Genomic DNA, 22699 nt, shown 5'->3' with positions numbered 1-22699 from the left:
CCTTACCTACGGCCCAAGTGTCAATAAATAAACTCAGCACTTCCAATGTACAACCAACAAGGACTGGAGAAGGGAGCAGAGAAAGAAAATGGAGAAGGGAGCAGAGAGTCACAAAGCAGTGATTCTTTCCCGTAAGATGAGTTCTTACCTAGAAAGTTGTCTCCACGCAGACTGGTCCCCAGGAACAAATGAGAAGCAGCAGGTTTTTCCAGAATATGAAATTCCCTTTATCTTGGCATGTATAGCCAGGACCTGCAAAGTGTGTGTGGTAAATTAGCTGAAGTTCTTTTGTTGTTGTTGTTGTTGTTGTTTCAGCTGAGCCATCCTGCTACCTGTTGGCAGCTCAGCAGCTGCTCAGCTCAGGCCGGGCATCGAACCGCTGTTGCTCAGAGCTCACACTCTTGAGCGAGCTCTTAACCAACTGAGCCATAAGCTGAAGTTCTTAATGTGGACCTTGCTCTTTCAGAGGCTGGGGTGAGAGGAGGAAAGCTTCCATTCACGGGTGTGGGATCCAGAGGCATTTAGTCTCTCCCTCTGAGTCACATGTTCAGAAGACCAGTTCTTTACGCTTGGGAGTCTGGTTGTGTCTCAGGGGCTGGATCCTCTTGCTACCGTTTACTCGTTGTGTGTCTTTGGCCAGTGATCTAATTTCTGTGCCTCAGTTTCCTCATCTCCAGGTGGGGTGAATTACACTACCTACTATTACCAGTTTTGGGGGTTTTTTTTTACATTAAACGAGCTAACATTTGTGAAATGCTTAGATATTATCAGAGGTGATAGAATGGTTCTGATTTTTTTTTTACGATTTTTATTGGGGAATTGGGGGGATGGGAACAGCACTGGGGAATTGGGGGAAGGGGAACAGACAAGTTGCTGTCATTTTGTTCTTCAGTCTAGTTGTGGAGGACGTTGCTTCACTGGCCCAAGTTGGCACCATCATTGCGCTCTTCCCGGGCGAGGCAGATCAGTCGCCGGCTTCTGGACGGCCGCTCACAGCAGCTGCTGGCCGCTCACGCTGGCTGCTGGCTACACACGGTAGCCCATGGCAACCCACTGCCACAGGGGCTGCAGCCTACGCAGTCGCCGGCGACTCACGGCAGCCCAGCTCCAGGTTGAGCTGTTGTTCAGCATCTTAGCTGTGGAGGGCAGTGTCACTGGCCCTCATATGTGGGATCCGAACCGGGGCCCTCTGGTGTCCCAAGCCAGTTCTTAACCATCGCGCCACTCGGCCGGCCCTGTTTTGTTTTTTGAAAGGGATGTAGGTTCATGAGTGTAAGCTAGTTTCAACCCCATGTCACTGTAACTTAAGAATAGTGTGATGGTTAATTATACCTCATTTTATCTGCATCTTCAAAATGGGAAACCAAAATACACAGTGCTGATGTGACTTGCCCAATGCATACACTAAGTGTCTGAACCACACCAGGATTTCAGACACACCCCTTTACCCCTAGTCCCATGCTCTTTCCACATTACCCAGGATACTAGATTGAGGCATATTAAAACAATATCCTGTAGTTACACAACATGTAGCAGGTATAAGTCACTTTCACATGACTCATGCTATCCTTTCCTCACAAAAGCCCTTGAAATAGCATTATTATTTACCCTAGGCTGGACATTCTTGCAATTAAAACAAATAAGAAAGTTACCAGAGACAACTGAGCTATGTTAGGTAGACTCAGGGTCTAGACACTTTAACTCCTTATATTGGCATGAGCGTAAACACTGGGGTACCCTAGATATTTCTCTACCACCTGTGTCACACAATAAGACAATCAGCATGCCAAAAAGATACCCAAAGAAACTCATCATGGGCTGCAAACTCTTGTTTCCCATAAGATATCTTAACTTCATCTTTTTCTTTTAACTTTTTTACATTTATTTTTTTTGTAAATTATTTTATTTAAATTAGCTTCAGGTGTACAAAACAATGTACTAGTTAGACATTAACCCTCTCACAAAGTGATAAGCCCCCTTCCCCAATCAACTACCTCTCTGACATCGCATATAGCTGTTACAATTCCATTGACTCTATTCCCTATGCTGTACTTCACATCCTGTGAATATATATATATATATATATATATATATATATATATATATATATATATATAATTATAATTGACATTCAGTATTATTCAGTTTCAGCTTCAGGTGTACAGCACAGTGGTCAGGCATCTACACAGTCCATGAAGTGGTCTCCCTAATAAGACAAGTGCCCATCTGACACCCTGCAAAATCTTTACAACACTGTTGATTATATTCCCCAAACTGTCTTTCGTATCCTCATGGCAATATTGTGGCTACCAATTTGTACTTTCTATTCCCCTCACCTTCTCCCCTATCTCCACCTCACCCAATCTAGCAACCATCAGTTTTTTTCTCTATATCTCTGAGATTATTTCTGTTTAGTTTGTTCATTTATTCTGTTCTTTGGATTCCACATATAAGTGAGATCATATGATATTTGTCTTTCTCCATCTGACTTATTTCACTTAGCATAATATTCTCTAGGTCCATCCATGTTGTTGCAAATGATAAGATTTCATTCTTCTTTATGGCTGAGTAATACTCCATTGTATAAATGTACCACTTTAAGGACACTGAATTGCTCCTTTAAAAGAACTCCCTAGTTAGTATATTTATTTTATTTTATTATTCATTTTATTTTTTTTAATTTTCTTAAAATTTATTTTAGCTGAGGCATCCTGCCACCTGTTGGCAGCTCAGCGGCAGCTCAGCTCAGGCCAGGACTTGAACCGCTGTTGCTCAGAGCTCACACTCTTGAGCGAGCTCTTAACCAACTGGGCCACTCAGCCGGCCCTCCTAGTTAGTATCTTTAGCATCCATGAGCTCTGTAAGGTGAGCAACTTGGCTGGGAGCTCCAGCTAAAGGAAGACTAAGAAACAGTGATGTGAGAGAGGTTGGGAGGAAAATAAAAATAACGTCCCAGGTGAATGGCCTGAGCCTTTTCTAAAGTGACTAAATTAACCATAGATCAATGAATTCCTTGCCAATTCTGCAAGAAAATTTAGATAGTCAGATAATTCATTTCATTGTTTTCCATTGTAGTAATAATAATGATGGGTAACATTTGTGGAATATTTATTGTGGACCAGACACCATGCACTGTACTTTATATAAATTACTTTTAAATTTAATTAAGTTTTAAAACAATTTATTTTATCTTATTATTTTAACAATTCAATATCATAGGTTGTACAATGCTTCTCATTCCACACATGAAAATCTTAACCCACAGACATCCTGATCTCCAAACAATTTTTTTTTCAGCAAAAGTAACTATGACCTATGGAAAAATAATAAATTCTATGTTTCCTGCAGACAGACATAAAGTTGAGCCGTTTCATGTGTCAGAAAGCAAGAAAGCTTTCAAACCTTAATGAGATCATGTCCAAAGAATTTAAAGACCAACAGAATAGGAGTTCTGCTGACGAGACTTGTAACAATGGAGAGTCATCTCTGTAGGTGAATACATTGAATTTATGAGGCATTATGAGTGAAGTAAAAATTTTCAGAAAGAAAACCATGTCTTTCTGCCAGTCTCCTCCTTCCTTGGAGTTAGTGAGGACTTCAGTGAGAGTGACACCAATACAGGCATTGAGGACAGTCTTGGCCATTAACACAGAAGGTGCTACTCTTGTTTCTTGGCATCTTCAATGAGGTGGTCTCCTCAGAAGTGCAGTGGTGCTCTGCAGACTCCTGCCCTTCTCCATAAGGCTAGAAATCTAGAGTGACACTACTTTCTCTCCCTCTCTCAGGGCAGTTATTTGACAAGCGGGCAAATTTATCTCATGGTACCGTCTAAGATTCAGGTAAAGGTGTGTGGATCTAGTTCCTATCGGTTTCAGCATTTTTTCCTTCCTGGCTGTTTCTTGGCCTTCTCTCTAGGCTCAAATACCAAGATGCTCTATTTGCAGAGTCCACAGACGACTAAACTAGCAACTGCTTTAATGAAAGCTTCTTTTCCACCTAAAGGTAGAAGCTCAAGTCATATGCCACAGTTCAGCACCAACACCAACTGGGACCTCAGGGTCAGAAACGAGGGCAGCATGGAAACGTCAGTAACAATAGCAGGTACTTAATGCCCTTAGCCCAGAACTGGGCTTTATCTATGAAATCCTATATACTTCAAAAGTCCCCAAAGGGGAGGGTCCACTCTGCTCCATATGTTGTAAATAATGGCTCCAAGGCCAAGAGAACTTGAATAACTTGCCTAACTTTTTACCACTGGCATACGAATCATCATCCACATAGTCCATTTCAGCTCTCCTGAGCCTATCCACATGTTTTGAGCAAAACGGGCTTTCAACATTGAATGCTGGTAAGACTGAGGAGAAACCGGGTTACTCACACAGTGCTCATAGGAATGTAAAATTTGTACAGCCACGCTGCAAAAACAATTTGCAATTTTCTTTAAAAACTAAATAGGAAACTTTCGTGCAACCAGCAGTTACACTCCTGAGCATTTCCCCCAGACACACAAGATTATGTTCACACCAAAATATATGCATGAATTTCTATAGCAGGTTTTTTCATAAGAGCCCCAAACTGGACACAACCTAAATGTCCTTCAATAGGTAAAAGTTTAAATGAACTGTGACGCATCCCTAGTGTAGCACACAACCAAGCAATAGAAAGGAATGGACTACTGATACCTGCAGCAATCTGAATTAAGCTCTGGAGAATTATGCGGAGTGACAAAAGCCAGTTCCAAAAGGTTGTGTGCTGTGTGCTTCCATTTATATAATGTTCTTGAAATAACAAAACAAAGAAATGGAGAGCAACCAAAGTAATCGATGGCTTCCAGCAGTTAAGGAGGAGGAGGTACAAACAATAATGGGTTTGACTATAAAAGGCCAACATGCTGAATGCTTGTGGTGACAGCAGTATCCTGCATCTTGATTGTATTAATGTCAACATCCTGGTTGTGACATTGTACAGGCACAGAGACAGTAGATGTCTGTATTTACCATGCTCACAAGTACTTAACAGAGGCAGAACTTTACTCTAGGCAAGTTAATAACAATGCCCAGTATTAACCCTATGTTCATCTGCTTGGCACAATGCCCTGGACATTGGTGAATAAACATGGGGTTAGGGGTGCTGACGTCTGCTGAGGTAGAAATCCACACATAACTACAGTTGGCCTTCTATGAGATGTGATCATTAGGTTTGTGAACTCATCCTAGAAAAAGTGTTACATGCTTCATTACTGAATATAACTATGGTCACCTTCAAAGTACTCCCCTTGGGAAGCTATGTACTGAGCCCAGTGCCTAGTTCACACTTCAAAGCAATTTTGGAACTCTTTTTCTAGAATAGCCATCAGAGCTGTCATTGTATTACTCTTGATGTCCTGAATGTCATCAAAATGTCTTCCTTTCAATATTTCCTTTATCTTTGGGTAAAGAAAGAAGTCATTGGGGGCCAGATAAGGTGAGCAGGGAGGGTGTTCCAATACAGTTATTAGTTTAAATACTGTATTTAAATTTGTTTCATCTAAAAACTCCATCACAGACAGTGCTGTGTGAACTGGTGCATTGTCGTGATGCAAGAGCCATGAATTATAGGCAAAAAGTTGAGGTTGTCTAACTTTTTCATGCAGCCTTTTCAGCACTTCCAAATAGTAAACTTGGTTAAATATTTGTCCTGTTGGTACAAATTCATAATGAATAATGCCTCTGATATCAAAAAAGGTTAGCAACATCATTGCAACAAGTTTGTGAATTAATTGTCAGACCTCGTGTGTGTGTGTGTGTGTGTGCATATTATGTGTATATATGTATGTTTATATGTATGTGTCTATATATATAATTTTACAGCACCATACCATGCTCTTTAATTGTACTTATTATTTATGACACTTTTAATATTAAGCTTAAACCTATGATAGTGTTTCTTCTTCGGGATGGTAAACTATAAGAAGGAACTTTTTATATTTGTTTGTTCATTATTTCTATTTCTATATTTGCATTTTTTTTCTCTCCAGCCTTCAGTAGCACCTAGTTTAGTTTAGTGAATGCTCCACTGTGCACAGTCTTATGGGAGGCAGTGCCCTATAGAAAGTGGATAGGGTTGAGGCAAATTCTCCTTCTTTCTGTTCTCTGAAAATCAGTGTGACATACTCCACTCAGCACAACACCTCCTCAGGTCCATCCATGCTGCTGCAGATGACAAGAACCCATGCCTTTCCATGGCTGAGCAATATTCCATTGTATATATTCCATTGTATACCACCTCCTCTCTATCCATTCTTCCACCGACAGACACCCAGGCAGGTCCCACATCTTGGCCATTGTAAACAAGACAGCAGTGAACATATGGATGCACAGGTTCCCTCGAAGTAGCTTCTGGGTTTCTTTCAAGAAATACCATGAAGTGGGATTACTGGGTCCTTCATTGTCTCTTGTTATAGCTTTTGTTTTAAAGTCTATTTTATCTGGTATAAGTATTGCTACTCTAGCTTTTTTCAATTTTTTCATTTTCATGAAACACCTTTTCCATCCCTTTAGTTTTTGTCTGTGTGTGTCTTTAAACCTATAGTGGGTCTCTTGTAGGCAACATAGGTAAGGGTGTTTTTTTTCTTATCCATTGAGCCCTCCTCTGTCTTTTGATTGGAGCATTAAATCCATTTATATTACAAGTAATTGTTGATACATATGTAGTTATTGCCATTTTATTATTCATAATGTTAATTTTTTTTCAATCTTAAAGAAGTCGCTCTAACATTTCTTGCAATATTGGTTTGGTGGTGATCCACAACAGTTTGCTGCCTATGCTAAACCTAGAGGTGTATGGGACAGGCCACACTGCGAACTGAGGATGGCTGCCACCAGCACTAGACCTGGGGTAACTCCGCCAGAAGCCAGACACCCAGAGGCCTGCTGCCACCTGCCAGTTCCCTTAAGGTTCAGCCACTGATAAACCCTCGTGTTTTATGTGAGTTGGGTGAGGCAGGGTCTCACAGGGTCACTAGAGTGAGAAGAGTTGTGGTCACGAGGTTAATGTAGATTCTGGTTTGGTGCCAGTGCTGAGCCTGGAGTGACTCAACAAAAGTCTCAGAGCACATCAAGGCCATTCGCTGCCTGCCTGGGTCCCCTGGACACCCATAGTGTTCCAAGAAAGAATGCAATTTGGGAGAGGCTGGCTACTTGTGAAGAACATGCCTCCAGCTATGTGCAGTTGGTGGGGAAGGTTCCCAGCTGAGTCAACAGGGCAGAGCAGTGGAGCTCATCAGGTCAATCAGATTCAGATTTGGCCTGTGGGGGTGGGCTTAAAACAGGAAAGGTGGTACCTGCCTGCTGGTTGCATGGGAGAACTCCTCACCCTGAAAATGCCTACTGTCCTCCAGTCCTCTCCCTAAAGCCACACACCTCAGTCTGGCCCGTGTATGTATCTGAGGTTCGCCAAGTCACTCTCCCTCCGCTGGAGCCCAAGGTGAGTGCCTGTGAGTGGGTGAGTCTGTGCGCGGGCCATTTAAGAGGATGTCTGGGTTTCCCATAGCCTTCCATTACACCTGAACTGTTGGAATCCCCACTGTTTTTCATAGCCAAACGTTGTGGGGGCTCCCCTTCATGAAACCAATACTCTGGGCTGGGGAGCCTGGTGTATGGGTCTGGGATCCCTCACTCCTTTGAAGGAAACTCCATAGCTGAGATATCCCTGCTGAGTCTCACCAGCACAGGGGGTTTGGGGTCCATTCCGCATCTGAGCCCCTCCTGCCAGTCTCGATGTGGCTTCTTTTTTATATTATTAGTTATAGGGCTTCTGTTTGGCTAGACTCCCAATGGTTCTCCTGTCAATTGTTATATAATTCAGTTGTAATTTTAATGTGTTCATGGAATGATGCAGGCACAATGTTTATCTGCACCGCCATCTTGAATCTCTCCAAGAAATGATAATGTTTGTATGACACACTGGAGTAAACACACTGGAGGAGGGGGTCTGGATTCTAGGAGCATGCTGCTCTAGGCTAGAGGGAACTGTTCAGACCATGGTAGGGACGGTACGTCTGACAGTCTCAGTCCCCACTTGGTTTCCATAGTGTTGAAAGGATTAATTACATCTTAGCTTCCATCGGACAGTCTGTACTGTATCTGAAGAGTTAACAAACTATTTCTTAACGGGCCAGATGGTAAATATTTTAGGGTTGTGTGCTACAAGATCTCTGTTGCAACTATTCATGGAAGCAGTTACAGATAATGTGTAAGCAAATGAGTGTGGCTGTGTTCAAGGTAAATTTATTTACAAAAACAGGCACCCAGCCTGTGAGTCATGTTTGCTGACCCCATGTTTATATGACTATTATGCTTCAGAGCTTTGAGTCCTTTTCTCAGCCCAGTTTCAAACTTTATTGAAGTCGTAGGGGAGGCAAAACTTTAACCTTACGCAGCTTTGATTTTCAGCTAGGACTCTTAACAAAGAAATAGATTAACAAGAGAAAAACAAACAGGTTATTAAAGAATAAAGGGCACATCATGCAGGAGAAACGAAAACCAAAAGCAACTCAAAATGGTGGCTTAGAATTCCAGCTTATATAACATCTTCAACAAGGAATACATTTATAGAGAAATGACTGGACAAAGAAACATTTAGGCTTCCCAGGGCAGCTCACTACAGGAAGGTAAATGAATGGAGTGAGGCTTGTTTGCAGATTCCTCTGGTGCCATCTCTGGGTAGATATGAATCTGTCTTCCATAAAAGTAGGATTGATAGCCTGCGTTCAGGCAGGAAAGGTGGAGGTTTTGTGTGTGTGTATGTTTGCTGCTTCTTAATTGCTTTTTTGCTCAAAATAATTCTTATGTTAAAGAGCATATTTTGGGATAACTTCTTCTGGTTTTCTTCAAAGTCCAATTTATTAATGTGTTCTTTTATAGATTGTACTTTTGGTGTTATATCTAAAAACTTTTCCCTAATTCAAGGTTACAAAGACTTTTTCCTCCTTCAGTGTTTTTTATCTTCAACACTTCAAAAAGGGTCATCCTTCTTATGAGCCCCTTGAGAATGAATAAATGAATGAATGAATGAATGAATGATTTAAATGCCTTAACTTTCTTACCTCCTAGTCTCTTCACCCTGGGTTCCCTAAACCATGAAGCTCAACAGAGAATCCTTGAACCCCAGTCTGAATTTTGGGCTCCCAACTTTGCAAATTTATTTGCCTATAATTTAATTAATTCCAGTTTTGATGCTGCAACACATTTTTTTTTTGTCAATAAAAGTTTTAGGACTTTCTGCATGTATACATTTACATTCAAGTTAATAGCACTAGTTGTTTACTTCAATGCAAATTATGTCAGAGAGCTCTCAAATTCAGACATGAACATATATATATATGAAATCCAGTTTGAAATTCTTTTTTTAATCTAGATACAGATTGATAGCAAATCTCTTGATGACAGATGGGCAGCTAGTTTGTCCTGGAACTTTGTGGTCTGTATTGCTCCAGACCCTCCTAGGCCTCTTAAGCTGTCTAGGGCTTGTTATGGTGATACTGTGTCAGACAGATATAGTAGGAGACAAGTGGCTATAAGACAAGATCTCCCATCTCCTCCATAACAGTGTATTAAGGTTTCTCAATTATTTTCAAGGCAGATTGAAGCTCCTCTATTATTTCATATTATGTCAGGAGTCCCTCCGTATGGGATTGGATGATGGTGAGTGATAATTCTGTACTGCTGGTAGAGGTTCAAAAGGTTTGGGAGTCTGTATTTTGACAGTTCCCTTCTGGTACAGAAAACAAACATGTCTTGTGTACCACAGCTCCTTAGTTCTTCTGTATCTTTTTGGATACTTCTTCTAATATCTTTAAGTTTACAATGTGGAAGAGCACATAACTGAAGAAACAGAACAATTCCCTCATTACAAGAGTAGCCATGATATCTGAATTGGAGTCTGTTCAACTTCAATGGGCTCTTCATCTGATGAGTCAAATTCACTTGTTCACAATGAACTAGGTGGCTTCATCACTGGTCTCCCCCCATCATGACCAGCTACTGCCTCCCTGGGGCAGCACCTGCATTTCAGCCGCCCAGCCCCAAGCCCTGTAACACATTCTTTTTTTTTTTTTTAGCTGAACCATCCTGCCACCTGTTGGCAGCTCAGTGGCAGCTCAGCTTGGGCTGGGAATCCAACCGGCAATCCTGTTGCTCAGAGCTCGCACTCTTGAGCGAAGCTCCTAACCAACTGAGCCACTTGGCTGGCCCCAACACATTCTTTTTATAACATATGCACATCTCACTTTTATTTATACCCCAACCTGCTTTTTGTAAACCAACAATTAAATTTAAAATCAGGGCCAGCCGAGTGGCTCATTGGTTAAGGGTTGGCTTGGGAGAGCGAGCTCTGAGCAGCATGGCCACAGGTTCAGATCCCTGTACAGGGGCCAGTGATGCTGCACCCTGTACAGCTAAGATGGTGAACAACAGCTTGACCTGGAGCTGGGCTGCCATGAGTTGCTGGTGACAGCGTAGGCTGCAAGAGGCTGCAGTGGGCTGCCATGAGCTACTGTGAGTGGTTGGCAGCCAGCATGAGTGACCATCCAATGACCAGCGACCGACTGCCTCACTCGGGAAGAGCATAATGATCACAATACCAACATGGGCCAGTGTAGTGACGTCCTCCACAACTAGACTGAAGAACAAAAGGACAGCAACTTGTCTGTTCCCCTTTTCTGATTCCCCAATGCTGTTCCTGCCCCCCAATTCCCCAATAAAATCTTTTTTTTTTTAAGATTTTTATTGGGGAATTGGGAGGATGGGAACAGTGCTGGGGAATTGGGGGAAGGGGAACAGACAAGTTGCTGTCGTTTTGTTCTTCAATCTAGTTGTGGAGGATGTTGCTTCACTGGCCCAAGTTGGCACCATCATTGCGCTCTTCTCTGGCGAGGCAGATCAGTCGCCGGCTTCTGGACGGCCGCTCACTGCGGCTGCTGGCCGCTCACGCTGGCTGCTGGCTACATACGGTAGCCCATGGCAATCCACTGCCACAGGGACTGCAGCCTACGCCGTCGCCGGCGACTCACGGCAGCCCAGCTCCAGGTTGAGCTGTTGTTCAGCATCTTAGCTGTAGAGGGCAGTGTCACTGGCCCTCATATGTGGGATCCGAACTGGGGCCCTCTGGCATCCCAAGCCAGTTCTTAACCATCGCGCCACTTGGCCGGCCCAAAAATCTTTAAAAAAAAGGAATTTAGATAGAGGACCTGCTTAAGAAAGGGAGCTATCATTATGTATGACTGAGTTTAATATGAATTAGTGTGTGATAGACAGGGAGGAGCCTAGCAAGGCCCAAAGTCCTCTCTGTGTCCCATTGTTAAAAAAAAAATGGCAAAAAAATAAATAAAATGAAAAAAAATTATAAATTTAAAATCAGTTATCATTATCAAATTTTCAGGATAACCAGAGACTATCTAGGTTACAACAGTTCCTCTCTATAAAGTACAGAGAACAATCACTAGACAGAATGGGTTTGGACCAAGCCAAACTTAGAGGCATGAGATTATGGCTGAGATAAGGAGTGGGCTTGGGAGATGGGGCTCAGAGGTTTACCAGGCCCTTCTTTGTAAGTCTCCCTCCACATTTGCACAGCTGTGTATCCATTTCTCTTTATTTTAAAATATATTGTACTCATAATGGAACCATAACATAATTCTTACATCACCAAGAATTTATGGTATATTTTACAGAGACATCCAGAACCCTTAAGTGATTGGGTGCCAGAGAAGAGCTTCCCCTAGGGCCTTCCATTCCTGGAATAAGAATGATAACTGGTGCCTTAAAGCACCTCCCAGGTCCTCAAGGAACTGACATGGTTACAAGCAGACTTCCAAGGATGGCATCTGTCATCTGCTATGTGATCCTAGCCATGTGACTTATCCTCACCAAGGTTATGATTATTATATATAAAATAATAATAATGATACCTAAAACACAAGTGTATTGACAAGATTAAATAAAATCTTAAATAGAAATTGCTTAGCACAATACCTAGATATGTCAGTTAACTTTTGTTGCATAGCAAACCTCATAATTCTATGAAGCAATTTGGGCTGGGCTTTGCAAGGCAGTTCTTCTGCTGGTTTCATCTGGGCTTCCTCATGTAGCTGCTGTCCATTCATGGGTGGACTATGGGCTGGTTGCTCTAGCATGGCCTCACACGTCAGAATGATGGTTGTGGCTGTCAGGGTGGTTACTATGGTGACAGACTGATAGGAGTACAAGTTAGCAGCAGGCTAGTCCAGGCCTATTCACATGGTGCAGGTCTCAAGGTAATTAGGAGCACAAAGGGAGGAAAAGCCTCAATGTGGAAACACTCTTAAGCTTCTCCCTGCATCAAATTTCCTCTTTCTCATTGGCAAAAAGCAAGTCATATGGCCAAGGGCAGATGCAATACAAGAGAGGACTATTCTTGGGAATGAATACAAGATGTGGGGAAATTGTAAGCCATTCCTACAATAATCTACCACACAGGGAACACAGTAAGTGCTCACTAGATGTTGGCTACTATTTTTTTAATAAATCACCTCCTATGATTATCAAAACAGCATGAATGTGTAGCCCAGAAACCTTGGTTTCAGTCTTGGTATTGCCGCAAATAGCATGACCATGGCTGAGTGAATTTCTGAGCACTTTTTCACTTATGTAAAATGGGGAAAGTTGCACAAATCTTGACTATATGACCTCCGTCACATAGTGGCAGCACCAAGCCAGAACCAAAGTTTTCTGCCTGTAATTCCCAGCACTTCCTACTCCACTGGACAACCTCTCCATAGAACATACTGGAATCATTGCACCTCTCTTTATAATCCCATCTAAGTTTACAGTCCAGCCTAAATGAGGCAATACAAAATCTAGCAACCATGAAATCCTTCAAGGTCAAGAAAACACAGAACTTTGTCTATATATGAGCTGAGACTATAAAGAAACTGGTACTTTCCCTGTTGCATGTAAAGAACTTGCCACCCAGCAGTGGCAACCTGAACACCATGTAAGTTTGATAAAAGTCACTCCCACTATTCACACATCTTAGTCCTTAAGTAGCCTCCCAACTTCTCTTTCTGCTTTCCCTCAGTCCATCCTATAATCAGTATTATTCAAAGCAACCAGGATAATCATTTTTAGAAATATAATTTAGAGCATATTCATCGCCTGCTTTAAAAAAAATCCCACCATCTCCTTTGTCATCTGGAATATACCCGGCCTCTGTCATCTTCTTCCACCCGTCTTGTGCTCCTTGCTTCCTCCCTCCAACAACACTGGCCTGATTTCTGTCCCTGTGTCCTCACAAGCTCACCCTACTCCAGGACTTGCATTTGCTATTCCCACTGCCTAGTCTGTCGCTCAAGGCAATAGAGACAAGAACAAATATAATAAATACTCATGGATTTGGCTTTTCTCTTGGAACTTCCATAGCAACCAAGAGATGTTTAAATTCTCATCCCTGGATGTCATCCACACTGCCATGGTGAATAAATTCTGGCATTTTGGTGGCAATGAGAGCAGCCAGAGATTCATCAAACACTGTATCCAGACCTTCCCTACTCTCTGTCTACTGGGGCCCGAGGGGACCCCTGTGTCCTGGTCCTTGATTGACCAGATAGGAGAGATATGAATGGCAGGCAGCCTGCCTGACTACAGGGACTATGTTGCCTACAACCAGGGCCAGGCTCTGAATAAGCTCAGCTTTCTCACATATTTCACATTGAAAAGAATAACATAATTATGCAAAAAATAAGTTACAATCATCATCAACTCCTCATGCCCTCCGACATTGTCGGATGTGCCTGGACATGTAGTTGGAGCAGTGGAAGGGTGGATGGAGCAAAAGAATAAATGGTCATTGTAACCATCAGTTAAATACTGGACTCTGGGGAAGTGGTATGAATGGTCAACAGGATCACCGTGGCCCCTGCATTTAAATAGCTCATGGGCTTCCCTTAGATTTGTCAATATGAAGCAGTCCCAGCTACTCCTGCATGGTCCCACATAGTTTTGTTCCCCACACTTCTGGGGATCTCTGTGACACTTCTTCATCAGCTATGCATTGCCCCAAATGGCTTCTCCTGAAACTCCTAGCATATGGATTGATGGAAACTTGCCCAATTTTCCAGTGACAGGTAATATTTTCTGGGCATTATGACTTATTCTTTTCTCTTTCTATGGCCTTTCTCTTCATGACTTAAGTGGACTCTGCTCATTAGGTCTGTAGAGATTATTCTGTCCTCTGATTGCTGCTTTATCAGTACATTAAATATACACAAATATATAGGACATATTAGGTTAAGCATAATGTACGTGATATGGCAGTGAGAGTTTCTAAGAAAAAGACTAAATTATATTAGCCTGTTCTCTTTTCACTCCAACACAGGGAAAATGATTCAATATTGTTTCTAAAAGTGGAGTTTCCTAAATCTACCCACACTCCCAAGAAGTTTTGTGTTTGATTGTTCAAGTTGAAGTTGAGTTGTTCATGATTGTAAGAGCCTGGGGTGTGTTTTTGGAAAGTGGAACACCCAGACCCAGGGAGATAAATATTTATTGAGAAGAGATCGAAGTTGAGGGTAGGACAGTGCAGAGCCTTACCTACTGTTTAACTTGGCTTTGGCACTTTGTGCCTGGATTCTATGCAGAGCATGTAATAGTCTCATGGGAGAGACTGGTTGGTAATGAGGAGGGATATTTTTCCAATCTGCACAGATTAGCTGGGGAAGCTAGCTGTCCTAACACATCAAGAGAAACAGCACTAAACTCAGTACTGTGCAGCAAAGACAGCACTGATCAGGTAATCACAGGGATTAAGAACCTGTTCCCTTCTGGTCCACCTAAGCCTGGAATTAGGCTACAGAATTGGGGGTGAGGCCCCCACCCCACAAACACACAGACAAACAAATGACTGAGGTTTAATTTCTTGGTCAGTGAAGAGAGTGAAGGCTAAGTTTAGAGCAGGGTTTCTCAGCCTCAGCACGATGGACATTCTAGAGTGGACAGTTCTGTGTTAGGGGGCATATTTATAAAATGTTTAGTGGGATCCCTGCCCTCTCCCCACTGGATGCCAGTAGCACCCCCAACCCAGTTATGACAACTGAAAATGTCTCCAGCTATTGAAAATATCCCTTGGAGGCAAAACTTACCTCTGTTTAGGAACCATTGGATTAAGACTAGAGGTTCTCACACTTGAGGATGCATCAGAATCACTTAGCAGGCTTGTTAACACACAGACTGCTGAGCCTCATCCCTAGATTTTCTGATTTAGACGATATATGGTAGGGTCTAAGAATTCACATTTCTAACAAGTTTCCAGGCAATCCTGATGCTCCTGGTCCAGGAACCATGCATTGAAAACCACTGATTTTGAGAAATATTAGAACATGTCATATTCTCTAGAACTATAGATGAAAATTCATATTTCACACTTCTTAGGTATATTGTTTTACATTTGTAGTTATAATAAAAATTGGTGTTCTAATTGGTTTATAATATTATTTCAAGAAATTCTTAAAGCTGGTATAAACATTGTCATTAAACTGTGCAACACACACACACTGAAATACACTTTCGCTACTTTGCCATAAGAATTGACACCTAAAGAACACCAGAGATTTTTTTAATAAAGGAAAGAAAAATCTTCAGCTGTTGAGTGTTGTGTATGCAGCAGAAAAACACAGACCTTTGAGTGCTAGGAATTGCACTCAAAACAGCATGAACATTCACCCGGGTTGTTGGAAATCTGACCTTTTGTATTCAGAGTGACATCACTCCTGTCCTCCATAGCCCCACATTTAATGGCACGTTTTCCATCAACACTCCTCAGCACCAGCACGGCTCCCCCACTACTTGCCCAGGCCTCCCTCACACCACACCAAGGTCAGTTCCATCTACATTCTGGTATTCCTCACAGTGCATTAAGAACTAAACAGGGACCTCTGCTCATGTAAGCTGCCTTTTGCTTACCTGCTTTTTTTGGGTTTTTTAGATCATTTGTCAAATCAGGAAAGATTATATTTCTTATATTTTAGCTAGACGTTACAACCTAGCTGAATTAAGATCCCTATAAATGCTTTTGGTTGAGGGTAATTAAAAAAAAAAGCACAACAGATTCAGAATTTAAGACTATGGCATTCCAAGCAATTTTATCACTGATTTTATTAATCTTTTCAAGGAACCAGCTCTTTGTTGCATTAATTTTTTATTATCTTTTTGCTGTCTATTTTATTTAATTCTGCTCTAATTTTTATTAGTTTCTCCCTTTTGCTGAATTTGGGTTTCATTTGTTTTTCTTTTTCTAATTCTTTCAGATGTAATGTTAGGTTGTTAAATGGGATTTCTCTTGTTTCTTGAGCGAGACCTATAATGATATAAATTCCCCTCTATTACCACTTATGCAACACCCCAAAAGTTTTGACATGGTGTATTTTCATTCTCTTTTATTTCTGTCTATATTTAGATCTCTCCTTTTATTTGCTTTCTGACCCTGTGGTTTTTTAGTAGCATGTTGTTTAATCTTCACATATTTGTGGGGTTTCCCGCTTTCTTTTTGCAGTTGAACCTTCCTTTCAAGGCATTGTGGTCAGAGCATATACTTGGTATGATTTCAGTGTTCTTAAATTTGTTGAGGCTAGTTTTTTGTCCCAACACATGGCCTATCCTTGAGAATGTCCCATGTGCACTAGAGAATAATCTGGTGCTCTGGGATGAAAGCCTCTGTAAATGTTAATTATGTCCATTTGGTCTAACTCACTAAAAAGAAGAAAAAACACACAAACAAAATCAGAAGTGAATGAGGACAAGTGCGATGAACACCATCGAAATACAAAGGATCATACCAGAATACTATGAAGGACTGTATGCCACCAAATTCAATAAGCTAGAAAAAATGGACAAGTTCTTAGACAAATATGACCTTCCTAGACTGAATTATGAAAAACTGGAAAATCTAAGTTGAATGATTAGCAGTAAGGAAATTTAAATAATCATCCAAAGCCTACCAAAAGCAAATGTCCAGGAACAAATGGCTTCACTAGTTAATTCTACCAAATATTCGTTGAAGATTTATTATCTGTGCTTATCAAACTCTTCTGAACAATTGAAGAAGTGCCAATAGAAGGAAAGGGTATAGAAGGAAAGTACTTCAACATTTAAAGGCCATATGTAACAAACCCTTAGGTAATATCATACTTAATGGTGAAAAACAGAAAGCTTTTCCTCTAAGATCAAGAACAAGACAAGGATGCCCCCTCTCACCACTGTTATTCAACATAGTATTGGAAGTCCTAGCCAGAGCAATCAGGCAAGAGAAAGAAAGAAAAGGTATCCAAATTGTGAATGAAGATGTCCAATTGTCACTTTTTGCAGACAACATAATTCTTTATATATAAAACCCTAAAGACTCAACCAAGAAACCATTAGAAACAAGAAACAAATACAGTAAGGTTACAGGATACAAAATGAATGTACAAAAATCCATTGTGTTCCTATACACTAACAATGAAATTTCAGAAGAAGAAATAAAAACACAACTCCTTTTGCAATTGCAACACAAAGAATAAAATACCTAGGGATAAACTTAACAAAGAATGTGAAATGTGTACATACTGAGACCTCTAAGGCGTCATTAAATAAATTAAAGAGGACAAACAAAAAAATACAAAGATACTCCATGTTCATAGATTGGAACAATCAACAAAACTAAAGTGGACATATTATGCAAAATAATATACAAGTTTAATGCAATCCCCATCAAAGCCCCAACGGCATCTTTTCAAGAAATAGAATTTTTAAAATGATCACATTTGTATGGAATCACATATGACCACAAATAGCCAAGCAATCCTGAGAAAAAAAAACCAGGGCTGGAGGTATCACATTCCCTGACTTTAAATAACACTCCAAAGCTGCAATAATGAAAACAGCATGGTTTTGGCAGGAAAACAGACACACAGACCAATGGGACAGAATTGAGACCAAGAAATAAATGCATGTATATATGTAGATAATTATCAACAAAGGAGCCAGGAACATACAAAGGAGGGGAAAAAAAGCCTCTTCAATAAAAGGTGCTGAGAAAAACTGGACACATGCAAAAGAATAAAAGTAGACTGTTATCTGTCACCATACACCAAATTTAGCTCAAAATGGATCAAAGACCTAAACATAAGACCTGAAACAACAAATTGCATAGAAGAAAGCATAGGTACTAAACTTATCAACCTTGGGTTCAGAGAAGATTTTATGAATTTGACCTCAAAGGTAAGAGAAGTAAAAGCTAAAATAAATGAATGGGACTATATCAAACCAAAAAGCTTCTGCACAGCAAAAGAAACTATCGACAAAATAAAGAGGCAACCAAATGAATGGGAGAAGGTTTTTGCAAACAACGACCTCTGATAAGGGGGTAATATCCATAATATATAAGGGAGTCGTACAACTTAACAACAACAACAAAAAAATCTAATTAAAAAATGGGCAGAGGATCTGAATAGACATTTCTCCAATAAGGACATACAAATAGCCAATAAACATATGAAAAAATGTTCAACATCATTAATCATCAGAGAAATGCATATAAAAACCCCAATGAGATATCACCTCACACCAGTTAGAATGACTGTCATCAATAAGGCAAATAATAACAAGTGTTGGAGAGGCTGTGGAAAAAAGGAACCCTCATGCATTGCTGCTGGGAATGTAGATTGGTGCAGCCTCTTTGGAAGGCAGCGTGGAGATTCTTCAAAAATTTCAAAATAGAATTACCATATGACCCAGCAATCCATCTCTTGGGTATCTACCCAAAAAATCTGAAAACATTTATCTCTAAAGATATATGTGCTCTGATGTTCATTGCAGCTTTATTTATGGTGGCCAAGACATGGAAACAACCAAAGTGCCCTTCAATAGATGATTGAATAAAGAAGTTGTGGTATATACACAATGGAATACTACTCTGCAATCAGAAAAGATGAAATAGTGTCATTTGTGACAACATGGATGGATCTTGAGATTATAATGCTAAGCAAAATAAGTCAGACAGAAAAAGTCGAGAACCATATGATTTCACTGGTATGTGGTATATAAAACTGGAAACAACAAAAGAATAAGAAAAACAAATGAAGAAACAAAACTCATAGACACAGACAATAGTTTAGTGGTTACCAGAGGAAAAGGCGGAAGGAGGTGGTAGATGAGGGTAAAGGGGATCAAATATATGGTGATGGAAGGATAACCAACTCTGAGTGGTGAACACACAATGTGACATATAGATGATTTATTACAGAATTGTACACCTTAAATCTATGTAACTTTGCTAACAATTGTCACCCCAATAAACTTGAATTTTAAAAAATTCACAATAACACTGGAAATTCTCCCATATTTCTCTTTAAAAGGTGGATCTAAGAACATAGTAATTTTTAAACATTCCTGCCTGATGAAAGCTTAGCTACCATGTATCCTCTTGGACCATGTCATGGGTCAAATCCTATTTCATCAGAATCAAAAAGATTATATATTATCCATAGAGCCAATGTAGAAGTGATTATATACTATTCATCATTACATTGCAACAATATATTTTTGCAAATAGGCTGGGTTTATGCATATTTTGATATATTTCTCATTTATCACAGAGATTGATGAAACTAATAACTGCTTTTTTTGAAAGCTCCTTTTCCCCCTAAAGAAGGAAGCTTAAGTTATATGCAACAGTTTGGCCCCAGCACCAAATGGGACCCCAGAGCCAGGAACAAGGGCAGCATGGAAACATCAGTAGCAATAGCAGGTACTTAATACCCTTAACTCCTTAACTTGGCCCAGCCCTGGGCTTTATCTATGAATTCCTGTATATGAGGTCTGACAATTACATTCGCAAACTCATCCTAGAAAAAACGCTACATACCTCATTGCTGAATATCACTATGGTCACCTTTGAAGTACTTCCCTTGGGAAGCTATGTAGCCACACCAGTGCCTAGTCCACCCTTCAAAGCAATTTTGGAACTCTGTCGGGAATGACCATCAGAGCTGACATCGTATTACCTTTGATGTCCTGAATGTCATCAAAATATCCTCCTTTCAATATTTTCCTTATCTTTAGGTAAAGCAAAGACATTGGGGGCCATATTAGGTGAGTACAGAGGATGTTACAATGCAGTTACTTGTTTACTGGCTAAAAACTCCATGTGAGCTGGTGCATTTTCCTGATGCAAGAGCCGTGAATTCTTGGCAAGAAGTTCAGGTCGTGTAACTTTTTTATGCTGTCTTTTCAGTGCTTCCAAATAGTAAACTTGGTTAACTGTTTTGTCCATTTGGTACAAACTATAATGAATAATCCCTCTGATATAAAAAAAGGTTAGCAACATCGTTGCAACAAGTTCACGAAGTTAATTGTCAGACCTCGTATATAGATGACGTATTTTGACATTCTTTTGACATTACTCTTAAAATAAAATTTTAGCAGAAGTATACATGCTGAATATGAAATGCATTTTTCTTTAATATTTTCCAAATACCACAGGGGGAAAAAGCTGTCTGATTCTGTATTTGTTGAAATAATTTTTTCCTGTTATCTTTTCCTGTATCTTCAAATAATCCTAGTTTGGGATTGATAATTTTGATAGATATATTTGAATATGTTTTTACTTGTTTGTTTGATGGAACTGTAGTTTGTTCAACAATGGAAAGTTAAAAAAGAAAAGAAAGAAAGAAAGAAAGAAAGAAAGAAAGAAAGAAAGAAAGAAAGAAAGAAAGAAAGAAAGAAAGAAAGAAAGAAAGCAAGCATATGTGGAGAGAGATCCAAAATGATGGAGTAGAAATACTGTGCATGCCTCCTTCCATGGACACATTAGAATTACAACTAAATTATAGAACAACCAACCTGGAAAATCATCTGAACTGTAAACAAAAAGAAGCCCAATAACTAAAAATGTAAAGAAGAAGGCACATCGAGTTTGGTAGGAGGGGCGAATATGTGAAATGGACCCCAAACTCCAAGTGGCAGCTTAGAATCAGGAGGGATATCTCAGCTGCAGAGGTTCCCCTCAGAGGAGTGAAGGACCCCAGCTCCACACCAGGCTTGACACCCCAGAGTACTGGTGCTGGGAAGGGTAGCCCCCACAACATCTGGCTGTGAAAACAGTGGGGATTCCGACCATTCCAGTGAAATGGAAGGCTGTGGGAAACCCAGACATCCTCTTAAATGGCCCACAGACAAACTCTCTCACTCACAGGTTCTCTTCTTGGCCTATGATGGATGTACAGTAACTTGGGGCCATCAGTGGCATACAGGGGGCAGACTTAAGTGTGTGGCTTGAGTTGATGGCTGGAGAACAGTGGTCATTTTCCCTGTGTGGGGTTCTATTCCTGTGCAGCCAACATGCAGGCACCATCTTTCCTTTGTTGAGACTGCCCCCACCACAACCTAATCTGAATATGATTTGCCTGGTGACCTCTGCAGGGATCATGCACCACCCAACTCCTCCAATGCCAGAGGCACTTTTCCACGAACAGCCAACCCCACCAGCATTGCACTCTTTCTAGGAAAACTGTCCAGGACCAAGACTGGTGGAATTGACTGGCCTTGGTATGTTCTGAGACTTTTGCTGAGTAGCTCCAGGCTCAGCACTGAAACCAAACCAGAATTTACATTAACCTAATGACCACAACTCTTCCCACTCTAGTGACTCCCTGAGATCTGGCCTCATCCAACTTACATACCACATGAGGCTCTTTCAGAGGCTGAACCTTAAGGGAGCAGGATTTTTGTGGAGCTACCCCAGGCCTGGTAGAGTTAGCAGGTGTCCTCATTTCGCAGCATTTCTCCCACATACCTACAGTTTTAGCACAGACAATGAACAACTGAGGACCGGTAGGTAGCTCTTACCAGGTAGCCCCTGGACAATCACAGGCATGGGCAAACTCAACCTGCACTGGAGCCACTCTCAAGAGGCCCCAGAACCAACATACTTGGAGGATGGCTTCAGACCACAACAGAGCACTGCCCAATTAGCCCCACAATCTTCATACAAAAGGACAGTCTCAATAGGAACCAGAGTCAGCTAAGGTAACTCTCACTCAGGGATAAGCCCCCAGCACAGCAGCCTGTAAGCTCTGGACATGGCAAAACCCCACAGACAATCAGTGTGAGCATCAATTTCACCTGTTGACATGCCAACAGCAATCAAGGCTCAAATATAACAGGAGGGCACACACAACCCACACAAGGGACACTCTTGGAGCACCCAGATCAGGTGAACAGTGAGACAGTGCCAGGGTCACACATGGAACCTACTATATAAAGCCACCTGGCCAAGACTGGGAGATAGCAGATCTACATAATATATAGAAACAAACAGAGAGAGGCAGCCAAAAGCAGGAAACAGAAACAATGCATCCAAAATGAAATAACAGGAGAAACATCCAGAAAAAGAACTAAACAAAATGGAGACAGGCAACCTACCAGATACAGAGTTCAGAACAATGGTTATAAGGATGCTCAAAGAAATCAGCAAGAACTTTAACAAAGAGATAGCAAGCATAAAAAAATATAGAGAATATAAAAAAAAAACCAGTCATGGGTGAAGAATACAATAACTGAAGTGAAGAATATACTAGAAGGAATCACCAGCAGACTAGGTGAGGCAGAGGACAGAATCAGCCATTTGGAAGACAAGGTGGCAGAAACAC

At 40.9% G+C, this 22699-nt stretch overlaps 2 pseudogenes; one reads left to right on the top strand and one right to left on the bottom strand.

The window, feature by feature from the left end:
• Positions 1-9392: 9392 nt before the first annotated feature.
• Positions 9393-9993, bottom strand: LOC109389992 (cyclin-dependent kinase inhibitor 3 pseudogene; annotated as a pseudogene).
• Positions 9994-12838: 2845 nt separating this feature from the next.
• LOC109389991 (glycine N-acyltransferase-like) lies at positions 12839-13856 on the top strand (annotated as a pseudogene).
• Positions 13857-22699: the final 8843 nt, after the last annotated feature.

This window comes from Hipposideros armiger, unplaced genomic scaffold, assembly GCF_001890085.2.
Source record: "Hipposideros armiger isolate ML-2016 unplaced genomic scaffold, ASM189008v1 scaffold_253, whole genome shotgun sequence".
NCBI lineage: Eukaryota > Metazoa > Chordata > Mammalia > Chiroptera > Hipposideridae > Hipposideros > Hipposideros armiger.
Note: the sequence above shows the minus strand (reverse complement) of the source record. Positions and strands in the feature narration are given on the sequence as shown.